The 12,031-nt window shown below is 30.5% G+C and overlaps 1 long non-coding RNA gene across 1 annotated transcript; it reads right to left on the bottom strand.

Moving 5' to 3' along the window:
- Positions 1-1,741: 1,741 nt before the first annotated feature.
- Positions 1,742-3,445, bottom strand: LOC130470508 (uncharacterized). Its single transcript, XR_008930990.1, has 2 exons — positions 2,697-3,445; positions 1,742-2,211 (listed from the first exon to the last, which is right to left on the bottom strand). It is a non-coding gene; the product is annotated as an uncharacterized lncRNA (long non-coding RNA).
- Between the last annotated feature and the right edge of the window lie 8,586 nt (positions 3,446-12,031).

Below are 12,031 nucleotides of genomic sequence, written 5' to 3' on the forward strand. Positions count from 1 at the left end.
TGTTCTAAACCATCATTGCATATGTTCTGAATTAGCGTTGCATATGTTTTCAGGAGATGTTTACGTGTGTTCTGAACTGTTATTTGTTTAGAGAGTTAATTGTGTCTGTGGGAAATTCATATATTTTCAGTCATTATTGCTTCTGATCTTCAGTCAAGAAACTTCCAAAAGCCAAAAACTTCTATTTGGTGATCAGATTCTTGAAATGTAATGAGTATATAAAAGATTATATATCTAATATTTGCTACCATAGGCTAAACTCCACAAACAAAGTGCTACAGAAAAAGAGCAGACAGTAGTTGGGGTGGGAAGTAGAGACCGAGAAGCTGCAAATTGGTCTTTGACTAAGAATTCATTTATATGTTAATCACAACTTTGCATCTGAATCGGGTAAACTCTCATTAATTTATGTTACGAGTATAATATTCCAAATTATTGTTGCTCATGTTCTAAACAATAACTGCCTATGTGATATATTATTATATGATTCTCGGAAATTACAACTTGTACTGCTGCATGATATCATCTTATGTTCTAGATTATTGTTGCATATGTTCTATATTATGTTTCCATATGTTCTAATTATCGAGGCCTATGTTCGGTTTATGTATCTGTTTTGATCTTTTATCTATGTTTCTTTGTAAAGATAGTTGTGATTCTTACTAGGATCAACATCATTAGGAAGGGTGTTTTTGTGTCATGGTCAGAAAACAGTGGCAAGAGGCCGGAAGATCAAGGAGAGAAATAATGAGGTTGAGGTGATAACCTCGAATCCTTTTACAGCTCACTTGTCATGCAATATGGTCATACGTAGCTTAAGCAGGACATGCTTTCCTTGTTTATGGGATTTTTTGAATTTTAGAATTAATTTATAATAAATTTCTGGGTATTTTTATGTTCTAAACTTCATAACAAGATGTTCTAAACTTCATAACAAGATGTTATAAAACTCGAAAGAGGTTCTTGGAAATTCTGGTTTTGGGTTGAAATTGCAGGGTTTTAGGCAAATTATTTAGTGCATCTCATAGTACCCAGGAAGGTGTTCCTAGTCCAGCACGTTCTGTGGCTTGAGGCACCGTGTAAACATTGTCTGGCTTGAGGCTAGTAATTAGAGTCTTAAACTAAATTATTAACAATAATATCAAAATGTCATGAACTCATGATCAAGAAAAACATAGCAGAAACCGTTTTTTATTGCTTGAAATTGCACATTTTGTAATAATTGTTTGTAGTTCCTGATAAAAGCTAGTGTGATCTCCAGGTCAGAGAAGGTCTTTCAGGACAATTTGAACTTCTTGTGTCCATTTGTAAGTGATTTACTCCTGTGTGTCATTTTATGGACTTTAAAAGCTTAAAATTCTCGATTTTTGTATTCCTAAACACACTGCTCCTCAACCTTGGTGAATGATTTGAACATCTTGGTAATTTGAAAGACAAGTATCAACAACATTTGTGCAACAACTATCTTTTGTGTTGTACCAAACATGCTATTGATGCCTATTAGCTCAATTGGTAGAGCTTTGTGCGATTGCACAATGATGTAGGTTCGAATCCTACACAGGCAACACTTTGTATTTTATTTATGATATTAGCTCTCATATTTAATGATCCTTTACTTTTGAATCATTTCTATTCTACATTAGAACATATGTACAAATTTTAGAGCATTAGACTTAGTTTTTTAACATGAAGTCACACAAACGTGGAACATATGTTAAGAATTTAGAAAACGAGACTTAACTTTTTAGAACATGGGCAAAAAAGACTTAAAATTAAATTAATAGGACATAAGTCATAAGTGTGAGTTTGTACAATCTCAAATAAAAAACATTTTGGCTTTGCAGCAAACTAAAAGCCCAAACCATGAAAACTAAGGCTAGTCTACCACACTATACAACCCAAAATCACAAAATAACTAACAAAACTGAACGTCTTGCAAGTCGTATTTCCATGGCATCCATTTTTCTCTCGGAGGCCAAAAGGCCCTAACTGTCCTAACTTCTGTGAATAGAACATCACCCTTCCAGTCTCTCACCACAAACACAAGACCCACACAACCTTCTTTGCTCATCGACGCATTGCAGTTCAACTGGATCAGATAAGACCTTCAGGTGGTGGGAACCAGACCTTGGAGCTGCTTCAAGCCTTGTTTCGCACCACCCCATAAATCTTGCTAGAGTGTGAGATACAATCCGTCACCAACCTACAAACCTGCTCAAGAATAAGGACTCAATATAGGAATTACTTCAGGATTAACAACCACATTTGAATTAGAACAAGTTGCATATTATTCGTTATTCACAATAGAATCTAAAAAAAAGTAACAAAAATAATTCAGAACATGTATAATTTTTACATAGAACATATGGCTAAAATATCATAACATGTAAAGCAATAATCCAGAACATCAAAAACAATGTCACATGAAAATAGAAACAGTTATACAGAACACTAGAAGCAACTATTCAAAACAAAAATGACTATTACTCCGAACATTTAAAATGATTATTCAGAACATGTAGTGCAATAATTCAGAACATCAAAAACATTTTCTCAGAAAAATAGAAACAACTATATAGAAAAGTAGAAACGTTTTCTCAGAAAAGTAAATAAATATGCAAAAATCCATCTATATCGCGAATAATAAATTTAGCAAGGGAAGAGTAAAAATGAGTGATGTAGGTAAATCTTCCTACCAATGATATCGATCTTGTTCAATTTCTTATGGCACCATAACAGTTGTTCACTACTCGATTTCGGTATACCGAACACCCTAGACACCCATCGGAGTTATGTATGTGCTACAAGTGTTTCGTGGCTCAATTCCTGATCTCGATGCTTCTTGAACTTCTTCACTAAGAAATTACAACTTCTTACAAGGTATTTCAGCCTCTTATCTTTCTGCAAGTAACAAAAACCACAACAAACTCTAAAAAATTATGACTTCATATAGTAATAGAAATCAGAAGATATGCAAATTGTTATAAACTTTTTGGAGACTAGAGCGGATTCCTGTTAGCAAGTCTGTGTCTGAACGATCCTGCATAATGACCTGAACTCCGTGAATACCCATCATAGGTATAGCACAGATTTCATCTTTGTCAGCATGGAGAAAATCCCAAAACACGCTCATTGATGTCCCAATGGCATCGTTAAGTATTTTAACTGAAATTTCACACTCCCCATTTCTTCTCCATTTTCTCTTAGGATCATCTGCAGGATTATCAAATTTGTCCATGTTTCTTAGTATAGGAACTATGACTTTGGAACTTGTATAAAGCTCAATACCTCTAAAGCGGCTGTTTTAGTTTAAACTTAATCCAAAACACAACCATTGTACAATTGTGCTACTTGACAGTAAATAAGAAGCACAAACAGTTTGATAGGTCACTTTGATATGTTCTAAAATACTTAGCAAATGTTCTAAAACTTAAGCTATACGTTCTAGAAAACTAAACAAATATTCTAAAACTTAAGCTATATGTTCTAGAAATAAAATAATACTTGCTCCATCCATTTTCCATAATTGGAACAAGAATTTATATCCAAGAGACACGTCTCAAACCATTCTATCCCCATACTTCAGTCAATCCCAATATTCCTCACAAGGAATGAACAAACAATCTAATAGCAAAAATTCAAACATCCTCGTTAGTTTTTTTGTAAAGAAAAAAGATTCAATTCTTCACGAGTAACTAAAACAACTCGACCTCATCTTTGGAAAAATCTAGTATCTTTAAACCAAATACGGAAAAATAAATGAACTAAGAAACCTTCGGGGGGTATACCGATAAGAGAATTAGAACACCCTGTTATATAGTTTAGAACATCTTGTAACATAGTTTAGAACATCCTGTTACATAGTTTAGAACATTATGTTACATAGGTTAGAACATGAAATTTTCCAGAAATTAATTTTAAATTAATCACAGAATTCTCAAAAAACATTAAATAAAATCTTCACTTAAACTTTTTAATCAGATGCAGACTGAAAATAGAACATAATTAAAAAAAATTGAACATCAAATAAAACAACAAGAACATCAACTCTAACTTTAAATTAGGATCATAAACTCAAACAAAATTCAAGTACTTACGAATTCGTTGGAGGGTCTTCTTCATCATTAGCTTTAACTCAAATAACTTGCGAATCATCGTCATCATCACATTGCGTCAATGTAATTCCTCAAATAAAAATTTAAAAATTAACTCAAATTAACGCATAAAAGTGGTTCCAAATTCTCAGATTATTACTTACCCTATTTCGTAAGTTATTTCCGGTTGATTCGCTGCTTCGTCGCGTCGATTACTTCTACACTTTGATCGAAATTGAAATATGAGATTTCTAGGTTTCTTTATATTTCACGAAATTGAATGGTTTTACTTCACGAATATGCTTTTTTCTTTTGGTAAATTCTCCAAATGTTACTACTTTTATGCAATAATATGAAAAATTTTTGAGATTTTGCCGACAAAATGGAAGAAATTGAAGTGAAATTCGACCTTGATTGAGGTCTCTAATGGCAGGAGAGAGAAGAGAGAGAAAAAAAATAGAGAAAATAGAGGTTAGAGAGAGAAAGAATTATGCGTGAAAAGAGAAGGGAATTGTTGGGATATTGTTCAATGAATTTACAAAAATGTCATTACTAATCCCTTGATTTTGAGTTGTTAGATTAGAAAAGATTCAAAGGCCAAGGTTTATTCTCACATAAAGAGGGTGTTCTCACATGAGCCTTCCTATATATGGGGAGGGATCCGGTGAAAATAGGTCCCTATGTGAGTATACTAGTATATATGAGAATGAATCTAATCCGTAGGATTAGATGAATTTCATGGGATAGGATTAAAAGAAATTAATGACAATATTGTAAATAACCTCCCACCTAGATACGTTTCTCTCTCTAAAGATAATATTAGTTGTTCACACTCTCTCTCTAATTCAACCTTCTTCCTCTCTCTCTCACCATTTTCTCTCTCCTCAAAAAACTGCCATTAAAGCTTAAAAAACATCGATGAAGCTTCAATTCACTCGATTATTAGCTGATTTCAGGTAGTTTCTTGTCAAATTCTTCTATATTTCTTTTTTTCTTCTACATTTTTCGTCAATTTTGACCTAATTTTTTGAATTCCTATAAGATTGAAGATAAAGGAAGTAGAAAATTCCGAAAAATTAAGCCGAATAACCTACGAACAAAGAAGGTAAACAACAATACACAAATTTCGCACCATTTTTCTTGTTTTTAGACCTTAATTTAAGTAATCAATTGATTGAATGTTCTGTTTTATGATTTGTTTTTTCTAAAAATTTGTGCTTATTTTCTGAATCTAGAATTAGTTTGTTCTGAATTTTTGTGATTAGTTCTTAAATTTCTGAATTATTAGGTTAATAATTAATTTCTGATTTTTTGACTTAATTTATGAAAATTTTCTTTATTTTATAATTTACTGATTGTATGAATTCATTCATGATGTTATAATGATGTTCTAAAACTTATAGTTTTATGTTCTGAATGTTTAAACAGAGAATATTAAAATGTTGGAAATGAGAATTAACATGCCAACATCAGAGTCACAAAGCACAGGTAGTCGTCCTATTGTCGAACAAGCACTTTTGAAAGGCGTCCTTGTAAATGTTGAGTGATATTTTTATAATCTCAATTCTTTAGAACATGAAGGTTCAACATTTAGAACATGAAGGTTTGTTGTTTAGAACAAAATTCTTTAATGTTTGGAACATGGAAGGTTACTTATTAGAACACCAAAATTTAGGGATAGTGATGGTTCAAGTATTGAGAAATGGAAGATATAGGAAGACATTAGATCTAATTTGACTCAATTAACATATTTGAACCTTATGTGTGACTGTGTAACATCAAATCAACCAATGTTGGCTTGAATTTGAATTTGGTTATTTGATGTTTGCGCTTTTATGCAAGTTGAAGTTTCATCGTCTTGGTGTATGTATGTATTTATAATGAAAACATTGTAATTTATTCAGGAAGCATGTGCTTAATACTATTGAATTTCAATTGGTAAATGTTGTCTTTATGGGAAAGTGATTAACATTCTTTAGGTCATATGAAGTGGGCGGAAACACAAGAGTGTTCCTCGATGAAAATAGAGACAAATTTGGAATGAAATTCCTTTGAAAGATATAATTTGTCTCAAGAACAGGAGTTTATAATGAAAATATTGTAATTTATTCAGGAAGCATGTGCTTAATACTATGAATTTCAATTGGTAAATGTTGTCTTTATGGGAAAGTGATTAACATTCTTTAGGTCATATAAAGTGGGCGGAAACACAAGAGTGTTCCTCGATGAAAATAGAGACAAATTTGGAATGAAATTCCTTTGAAATATATAATTTGTCTCAAGAACAGGAGTTTTCCCTGAATATCTTGAAATGGTTCTAGGAAATAATAATATGAGCACATATGCAAACATATTTGTGCTGGTTCTTGGAAGCATTTATGTTGGTCTTAGAATACCAAATCAACCAGTGGTATGCCCTTCCATAATTTATAGACAATTACAGGAGTGACTTTCTTTCTTGCTTTGAATCCTTCTCTATTGATTGATATGTCTCCTTCTAATTAGAACATGTATCTTAACTGATTATAACATTATCTAGACTAATTAGAACATGTAGCTTAACTGATTAGAACTTATAGGAATAATGTAAAGAACATATAGATTCACTTGTTAGAACATATAAATTTAACTGTTAGAACATATAGCTTCTCTTGTTAGAACATGTTGCTTCACTAGTTAGAACATATAGTACATTGGTTAGAACATATAACATACGTTATTTTTAATATAATATATACATATTTAAAACATAACTAAATTTGTTTCATATGTTGCAAGGAAACCGAAGCTCACCTCGATGAAGAAACTGGTCTGAGTAAAGTAGGGACATGGCCTGCTGATGTGCAACATAATGTGGAACCAATTGCTGAGCACGATATTGAGGAGGTGAACCAGAAACATCGGAAACCAGAAACATGTTGCAAAGAGGAAAGAGAGGACAAAAAATATTGGTAGAGATGTCAAGAAGCACGTACAAGTTTGTAGTTGAGGTGCGTTCAGGGCCACAAGACTATGTAGAAGTGTATAAAGAATCAAGACCGGTGGAGAAAGCTAGACTCTTGAGTATTGCGCCTGTTACTTGCATGTGTGTGTGCGGTCTTTCATGTGTACATGTGTCAATTCAGAACATTAAGTTGGAGAATTCAAAACATTTAGCTTAAGAATGCAGAACATTTAGTTTGGGAACTCAGAACATCTAGTTTAAGAATTCAGATAATTTAGTTTGGGAATTCAGAACATCTAATTTGTGAATTCATGACATCTACATTGTGAATTCATAACATATACTTTGTATATTCAGAACATATGCTATTTTATTGTTTCTAATATTCAAATTTTAATTCATTGTAGTTTGGGCAAATGAAGAGATATTGTGGCAAGATATTGGCGCACAAGGAAAATAATGAACTTCATGTTATGATTTCAAAGTCAAGGAAATGGGCAACAAAGAATCAAATTTAACGAGATCATAATGCCTTTGTAACATCAATGTTGAATTTCTTGTAAATACTTTAGGTTGATTTCGTACAATTAGTAAACCGACAATTTTGATATTGGTTGGTTTTGATCAAATTGTAATAGATTCATTTTCTTAAAGTTTTATCCTTGTTTGAAGTTTAATTTGACGAATATTTGTGATGTGATATGCTAATGAATCTATTACAAAAAAGTCAAATACTTCACAATTCTACTAGCTAAACCTTGTTCAAATGATTGGCAAAGAAAAATATTCTATTTTTCTATGTAGAACAAAATATGTAAAAATTTAGAACATGATCAACAATATGTAGAAAAAATGTGTCTAATTTTAGAACATGGTCAACAAAACCAATATACGATTAGAACAAAACATATAACATTTATATAACAATTCGAATCGTAACACTGTCCATCCAGAATGATAACTAAAATGTAACACTAAAAACAAGACATAAAAAATGATGTAACAAAGAGTGCAACGTTACATAATTCTTCAAAACAAAAAAATGTAACAAATAAATCAACAACTCTTGTTGCACGACACTGAAATCGAGTATTGTCTGAGGAAACGGATTCGGTGACAAAGTCCTGAAAATAACAAAAGAGATTTAGTTTCAAGACAACTAAACACAAATAATAAAAGTAAATACACATTAGAACATTCTCTACATTTTTTGGAACATGATGCATATTGTTTAGAACATTATGTATTATATTGTATAGAACACAATATAGAGTTTCTTAGAACATGTTGTGTATTCTTTAGAACACGGAAATTTATTTTGAACATGAAAAGAAATAAAAAAATAAAACAGAAATCTAAACATTCAAATAACGTTATAAAAAGTTATAACTCACAAATTCACTTCACTTTTGTTCGGTAAATTTCGGATCATGGTAACCGAACTTAAAAACTAGACACATTTGAATTAGAACAACTTGTAAGTTGTTCATTATTTTGCAACAAAATCTACAAAAGAATGGAAAAATGTTCAGAGCATATATAATACTAACATATAGAACATATGAATACAAGTCCAGAACATGAAAATCAATTATTCAGAACATCATAAACTATTATTCAAAAGCAACTATTCAGAACAAAAAGAACAATTATTCAGCACATTTAAAATAATTATTCGGAACACATGACCAATTATTCAGAACATTAAACATCAGACGTATTAATAACAAAACTGATCGGATTCGATGAATGATGATACCGGAGTATGATGAACTTCTAATTACATTACTCAAACAGATAGAATAATGATCAATCTGAAATCAAAAAACAAGAAAAACACAACAATGTTAAACATATGGAGTCGAATCGATCCAAATTCGAATTAGTTCTTGGTCCTATTGAATTCGCACAAATAAAAACATGATCGATCGTCATCGGACAATTGAATCTATCAAAGAACAACATGATCGATCGTCGTCGGACAATTGAATTCGCACAAATATGAATTTCAAACAATAGACTTTCACAAAACATGATGGAATCTGAATATAAACACAAATTAAGAACGAAATTGAATCATAATACAAATAATCGCTCTAAAATGAAATTCAATTCAACAAAATTTGTCCAAAAATCACAAGAATAATCACATAATCATGACAATAAAAATTGGTATCATACCTTTAAACAATCAAAATCAGGAAATTTGATGAATATATTCGAGAATTTGATTGAATTCGCAGCGAATTAAACTGAAATGGAAGCGAAAATCGACCTTGATTGAGGTCTCTAATGGAAGCAAAGTGAAGAGAGAGAAAACAAAGGTCAGAGATAAAAAGAATTATGCGTGAAAAGGGAAGGATATGGTTGGGTTATCTTTCAACGAATTTACAAAAATGTCATTACTAGTCCCTTGATTTTGAGCTATTAGATTAGAAAAGATCCAAATGCCAAGATTTATTCTCACATAAGATTGTGTTCTCACATAAAGGGGTGTTTTCACATGAGTCTTCCTCTATATATATATATATATATATATATATATATATATATATATATATATATATATATATATATATATATATATATATATATATATATATATATATATATATATATATATATATTCTTTCGAAAATTCTATCCATGATTTGGATTATAATGCAATGTGCTAATATTTATATCAAAACAAAGTATTTAAATTGAAGGCAAAAGAATTTAGAAATTCTATCAAATTTGCGATTTGCATTATCGTGTGTTGCACGAGAAATAATTTAGAAGATTCTCTTTAATTTAAATAATGTCAAAATTCTAAATTGGAATATTATTATGGAACAAAGGAGTAATAATTAGGAACGACCAAAATACATTTATAACAAAAAAAACTATAAATTATTTTATTGTGGTAATTTAGATCATATAATCTATCACACATATTTTACATGAGTTCTAACCTAAACTTAAAAATATATATTAAATATAACAATGAAGAAACTATATGGATTTTAACAACACAAGTCCTAACCTAGGTTCAATTATATTTTAATGCAATATTAGTTCTAAAGCTAAAAAATGAATCAAAGTTTACAAAATAAATTGTTTAAATTTAACTCTTAAAAGTTAGAAATATCATGTATCTCATGTTTCTTAAATTTAACCTAGTTTCCTTAAACACAATTTATCTTCAATTTTTCCCAAAAAAAGTGAAAAATTGTTAAAAATAACAAGGTATATATGTGTTTTGTACGTACATAGTACAACGTACACCATGATTAATAGACCAAGTTAAACTAATTATGTTTACACAAATTTAAAATTTAACTATGTCATTATTTTTAATTTGTATCTCACATTTTGTTGACCACACATAACAAGTACAAATGAATTTTATTTTCATTAAAAATATTTCTCAATTATAAATTATTGTTTACGAGTAATTAATAATACTCCGTAAACAAATTAGCAACATTCGTGCAACGCACAGGCTTAAACTAGTTCCTCAAATAAAATCAAAACTAGTATATTCTTCAAGAAGAGTATTGACTAGTACACCACATATAATAAGAAAACTATTACGGTGACTTGTACTGCTATGTTGGCCGCAACGATTTTGGATTCTTTATCCTCGATAAAATCCTTAAATTAGGGTATCCCTTGATATAGTGTTTTGAAACATTTTACCCAATAACTATATCCACTAAAAGAAAAATGTCCATTTGCGTCGTTTATTTAGGTGTATTTGCCAGTGCGAGGCAAATGACGAAATTCATTTGCATCGCATTTTGGTGTCGAAAAAAATTAAAACTTTCCAACCAACAAATGCAACAAATAACGGTCATTTCCGTCGCAATTTTATATAAATGACAACGCAAATAACGCTTTTGGAGAAAGGATGAAAAGTGATTTGCATTCCACTTTAACCAAAGTGAGAGATAAAATCCAAGTATAGATTTGACCGGTTTGTAAAAAAAATATTTGTTATTACTCTCTAATAAACATCTTTATATTTCGTAATGGAACTTTATCACAAACGAAAACCACTATTTCTTACGAACATTTCACAAATCACAAGTATAAGAAAAAACAAAATTAGAGGGGAAAGACTGGGCGGTCAAGGAATTATATTAAATCAAGTTCCACCAAAGCTTGAATACTTGGGGGGAAGGAGTTCATACATACTTTTAGGGATCGTCCATTGATTTGTGATGTACACGTAATTTTAAAAGTGTTCATTAACCTTTTCTCTAATAATTATATTGATAAATAATAATAACATATTAATTATTACTTATTGCATATCATTGATAATTATTAACTTCAATTAGTAATCACAAATTATTTTAATGTTAACGTAAATATGATTTATTTAATATAACATCGCAAATAATCATAATATTACATATTTTATTTAAGACCTTATTGGAACTTATACGACCTCATTAAAACGTAAATGGCCTTATTGGAACTTATAGGTCATTCTTAGAACTAATAGGACCTTATTGGAACCTATATGACCTTATTTGACTTATAGAACTTATAGGAACTTATCTAAACTTATACGATCTAAAAAAATAAAAAAAACAAGGTATTATAGGTTGAAGAAAACAAGTTCTTCCTACTTTGACTTAAACTTAGCTATGTAATTTTCAGCTACGAAACGTATCGTTTTTAAGAAGAAAAAAACGCCTCACAATTTAGTACTGTACAATAATAACGTGGAGTTGCACGTATTACAATTGATCTTTGTCACCCCAAACTGGTATTGAGTGTAAATTACATTTGTACCCTCATTTTAGTCGATAGGGGTTAAGGGCAATTGCGGCCTTGTAAAATCCAATCTAGTTTGTTACTGACTGATAGTAATGTACCTCCTTAAAGACATAATCAGTTTTAATAGAGGATACTAAGGGTATACTCGTAATTATACTATTGTACCATATTATTATATATATGAGTCTCAGGTACCCGTATTAGGGTAAGCCGTATCATTATA

This window comes from Spinacia oleracea, chromosome 3, assembly GCF_020520425.1.
Source record: "Spinacia oleracea cultivar Varoflay chromosome 3, BTI_SOV_V1, whole genome shotgun sequence".
In the NCBI taxonomy this organism is placed as follows: domain Eukaryota; kingdom Viridiplantae; phylum Streptophyta; class Magnoliopsida; order Caryophyllales; family Amaranthaceae; genus Spinacia; species Spinacia oleracea.